At 38.1% G+C, this 5,248-nt stretch overlaps 1 long non-coding RNA gene across 1 annotated transcript; it reads right to left on the bottom strand.

Moving 5' to 3' along the window:
• Nucleotides 1-862: 862 nt before the first annotated feature.
• On the bottom strand, nt 863-3,648 carry LOC122134994. Its single transcript, XR_006153251.1, has 3 exons — nt 3,343-3,648; nt 3,138-3,199; nt 863-1,421 (listed from the first exon to the last, which is right to left on the bottom strand). It is a non-coding gene; the product is annotated as an uncharacterized LOC122134994 (long non-coding RNA).
• Between the last annotated feature and the right edge of the window lie 1,600 nt (nt 3,649-5,248).

A 5,248-nucleotide genomic window follows, 5' to 3' on the forward strand; every position in this document is an offset into this window, starting at 1 on the left:
AGCTCCAGGCATGACAAAGCGGATATCGTCCTCTTTTGGAAGGCCAAAACAAAGCAGTTTAGCTTTCACAGTGAAACACACAGCGTCTATACGACATGGAGGCGGCGGCAACAACAATACTACACCCCGAGAATAAAAGGTACGCCTTCGTTCTTTGCGTGAACATCTGTGTGGCGTTATGCAAATCTTCCCACATACTGATGTAGAGATGTGGGAGCGTGTTAGAACGAGCCATTTCAGGGGGCTAGAATATCCAGAATATCTCTCTGGATTTGAGACTTTAGTCTTTGCAACTTCACAGATCTTCTTTATTCACCAAGAGCTTGTAACACTCCAAAGAGAAAGAAAAAATTGAAATCTCATCATATGACCCCTTTAAAAAACCACTTGCAAATGATTTATCAAAGCTGTAATATATTAAATGCAATTGACAAATCATCTAATACTATTATGTATAAAGTGTCTTATAGCCCTGTGTTATTACATTATAGGACTTGTTTTATTTGTTTCTACAGCTGTTCCTTTTTATTATACAAAAGTGTCACTAAATGTCTTAGAAATTTATAAAACTGATCCGAGATCAGGTAAAAGCATGGTAAAAGCCATACATAGGCACTGGTTCAGTGGTTCTCAGAGATAATCGCCCCCTGGCGGCGAACCACTGAAATTTCGAAACAGTTATGACGTAACAAAACCTAGTTTACTGAGATCACGTGACTTTGGCAGACTGATTGCGCGCTCTAAATCACTGGAAATGATACACAAAGGTGTCGAAGCTTTATTAAGCCTTGTTTCGAAAGCGCACATCACTAGTTCATTTCCTTTGTGAGGACAGCAGCATCTATTTATAGCGCTCTGTGTCTGTAATTAGAGAGATGCGATATTCTGCTTTGCACACTAGAGAGAGATGATGTGGTTGTGCTGAATTTGCCAAAATATCAAGCAGAGCAGATGTGATCACTGTACAACACTATGCAATCGATATTATTTTATTATTTTATTATATTTTTTTATTTATTTAAACAAGAGTAGGCTATGTGACAGTGAACACTGAAGGGTGAGATCAATATTTAATAGGCTAAAGTTCCATGCGTGTTAAGCTAAAAATATAATATTTAGTTGAGTTTCTGAATGCATTTGTGAACCAATAAACTAATACATAAAGCAGCAAAATTTCAGGCATAACAATATCTTATGAGAGTGCATGTTCAAAAAAAAAAAAAAAAAAAAAATGTGAAATCGAAAAATTGAAAACAAATCAGTCAAAAGAAAAAAAAAAACACATCCAGAATGAATGTAAACTATCGAGGTGTAAGTCAGGGCCTGTATGAGCTCTATAACATTAGTTTATTCCAGTAGATCCCGGTATTTGATCACCTTTTTGGGCCGATATTTCCATACACAGCCTCTTTCTTGAATTTCTGCAAGGAAAAATATAGTCATTCAAGAGCAACAGTTTAAAAACATTTTTAAAAGTTATAATGACAGAATTTAGCTTCAAACTTAGCTTCAGAGTGACATTATTAACGTTTCTGTAAAATAACTACATTGACTGAACATACCTTTTAAGATTTGAACATTTTAATTGATTGTAGCTTATGTATTGTTTAATGATCCCTCTCATCTATACTTGATGTATATATTTTTATCTGGAGGATAGCCTATATTTTGTAGTAGGTGTTCCTTCCACAGTAATCACTCGGCAGACTGTTTGCACCCCATAGGTATCACAGTCATTTGCATAAGGCTGATCACGTGTTGTATTGCCAGTGGTCACTCGCCCTCATATCGGCGGAAGTCCTCAGCTTATGCAAATGAATGATGTCCGATCACTCCGTCATCTCAAAATTATAACTTTAATAATTATAACCAAAAATATATTAAATGAGACATCAATTCTGTGAAATTGAATAAGAAATTGAAAAGTGAATATGAATAACACTGAGCATTGATTTTCCATTTCTGTATAGATGAATGCTGAACATGTAATTTATATATATTTTGCATTACCCACATCACATTCTGTGCTTTTTAAGCACAGTATAGCCTACAATGTCAGTGTCATCTTCCACGTTGAACCGTGCCCTGTATTTTGAGATTATTGCCATCATGGCTGAGAAAGATGTCTCACAAAGATATGTGCTTGGGAAAGGGAACAATATTCCCATGGCATGAAGAGCAACCTATTTGTACTCCTTTTGAACAAATGATCGATTTCAGCCACAGCTTCAGCGTATAAAGTCTTGGGGGCGGTCGGGGGACGCTTCAGATTTTGGAGAACATCTGCTGAGAAGCTGCAGAATGATGTCACCAAAATCATTGATCCTTACTGGCAGAAGTGAGAGACTGTAATAAGTTTTGAATGTTTATATCTTCTAAATGTGAATTTTTGTCATTGTTTTGGTCATATCCCCCTGTAGCCTAAGACTGGTTGAGGGTCAGTAACTGGATGGGAGACCTCCTGGGAAAACAAGGTGTTAGTGCGGCCAGCAGAGGGTGCTGCTCACCCTGTGGTCTGTGTGGGACCTAGTGTCCCAGTATAGTGACGGAGACACATTACTGTAACAAGCACGTCCTCTGGGTGAGATGTTACACCGGGGTTCTGACTCTCTGTGGTTATTAAAAATCCCATGGCACTTCTCATAAAAAGTAGAGGTGTAACCCCGGTGCCCTGGACATATTCCCTTAGGCGTCCTAACAATCCCTATCTACTGAACTGGCTCTATCACTCTCTCTCCTCTCCACTCTTTGCCCTTTCAGGTCATGAAATCACAATGCCAAAATCATGTAATGGACATATTGTGCAGGTTTTCTGGAATTGACCAATCTGTGGATAATCATTTGCATCTGGAGTCATAATTGTAACAGTAGGCTACAGCAAATAAATTAAGTCTTTTTTTGATTAAGTAATCATTGAATGTAACGATAATCTATCAATAATATTTTTTTTTGTTATTGATGGAAAATACAGTACTTTTCTGCATGATTATACATTTTGAGTTGTGCTAATTAATTTATAGGGCTGCAAAATGTAAGTACTATAATGGTATGTTAGTGATTTTAGTATTTTCATTGACTGTCTGATGCTATTGCACAAAAAGGCTAACTAATTGCTACAATATCTTGCAACTTCTTACCTTTTTTCGAGTTGTTGATTTGTACAGTGCTGCATCAGTCTTGTCTTTCTCCTGTGTCCGGGCTGCATTAACATTAACAATAACACAACACATACATGTTAAAACAACAAAGTATTCCATTTGACATTGAAATTTTTCAACATATGCATTATTTATTTATTTTATTTTTGATCTCCTTAGCTTTCTTTTTTTTTTTTTTTTTTACATTTCCTGCAGATGCAGAAGATCACGACTGCAGCAACAATCAACAGAGATCCAGCAGCAGCTGCAGAGATCAACACGATCAGAGACACTGAATCTGGAAGAGAGTAAAAGAGATACAGTCATTAATGTAAGTGATTGAATCAGTCTGATCTACAACAGAAGACAGAGATCAGCTCAGTGAATAACTTGTGGATGTACTTGCACATGTGTGACAGAGTTGAGTGATGTCCAGATGTTGAGTCTGATTAGTGAATGAATTGTTGAGCACACAGCTGTAGGTGTTGTTATCCTGATATTCCACCTCCAGAGGTAGAGAGAGACTGATGCTGAGATCAGACACAGTGATGCTGGACAATAAACTGTGTCCTTTGTACCAGGAGAGAGTCACATGAACCAAAATCACCACAGAACAAACAAATAAAAAATTAACATTCAAAAGAGATGATGATGAAGAAGAACACTGTGAAGAGTTACTGCTGATGACAGGAACAGGCAGACGAGCTGAAAACATCAGAGAATAAAGAAAATATTGATAAATCTAAACAACAATTTATTTTCAGCTCTTATTTCAGAGGTTTTCTATAATCCCAAAAATGATTAAGGGTCAAAGACATTTAGGTGTCCACATCAAAAGAAATTTACAAAAGTTATTTTATATACATAGGAAGCACATTAAAGTTTCTAGTGTTTCAAGTAAGTTTTTGGAAAATAAAATGTCAAAATGTGGGTGAAATAATGTTCCATTGTCATTCAGTGTAACACTGTTAAAAAATAAATAAAAAAACAGTGATCATACTGAAATTTAATGTATTTTAAATAAATAAAAACTTATTTCTGACAAATGAGCAAAACCTGGGATATTGGCAAAGTTTAAAAATGTAGAATTACAAGTAATTAGTGTGGGGTAAAAGTAATTAATCTTTTAATATGTCATAAAATGATTTTTGTTGTAAAAATGCCTTAAAGGATATAACTATTGCTACACTAAATGGCATTTTAGTGGGTGTCTTCTGTAAATCATTAATCATTTTCTGTAAATCATTAAAAACAATTTAATTAAACAGGACAATTTTTATGAACTAAAAATTGTTTTTTAGATCAGTCTGTCTGATCTCCATACAGAGATCGAAAGCAAATGAAACAGGCCGTTTTCTTATCACATACATCGGTTTCGGCATAAGAGTTTTGCCGACATCGAGACGATGCGCGAAAACTGCTATGAGAGGATGCCCCCTGTAGAAAGAGCTTTCTTTCTGCGGGGGAGACATCCTCTCTTAATCTCCCTCCTTGCCATCTAAACCCCTTCAAGAAATACATCTCACTTAAATGACAAGGCATACGCAGCAGCAGGTCAGGCTGTGGCTTTATTACACACGATGGTGGTGCTTCAAGCATATCAGACTGATCTGCTAAGAGACCTGGATAGAAGCGAAGGCCTTTTCCTGATCAGGTAGCCGAGCTGCGCCGCACCACAGATCTCTCTCCAGGCTACCAAGCAGGCCGCCTCTGCCAAGCGCAGGACTATGGCGGCCCTGGTGGTAGCGGAGAGACTTCTGTGGATGAACCTGGCAGACATCGGGAAGAAAGAAAAGGCTTTCTTCTCGATGCTCAGGTTTCACCCTCTGAACTTTTCGGTATTTCCGTTGAGACGGTGATCGAGAAGTTCGGGGAGATGAAGGCGCACTCCGCTGCTTTCAGATCCTTCGTTCCACGAAGGTCCAGGTCTGAGCCTGAACAACATAGGGGTCCTGGCCTGTCTCGATCTGAGGATCAAAGACAGGCCAGAAGGCTAGTGTCACGACTCGCGCTCCTCCCCCACCTGCGGGCAGGGGTAAGAGGAATTGTAGGTCACAAGGAGGTAAGCAGAACCTAAGGGATGTGATCCAGACGAGGCAGCGTTCTCGTCT

This window comes from Cyprinus carpio, chromosome A22 (assembly GCF_018340385.1).
Source record: "Cyprinus carpio isolate SPL01 chromosome A22, ASM1834038v1, whole genome shotgun sequence".
Lineage (NCBI taxonomy): Eukaryota > Metazoa > Chordata > Actinopteri > Cypriniformes > Cyprinidae > Cyprinus > Cyprinus carpio.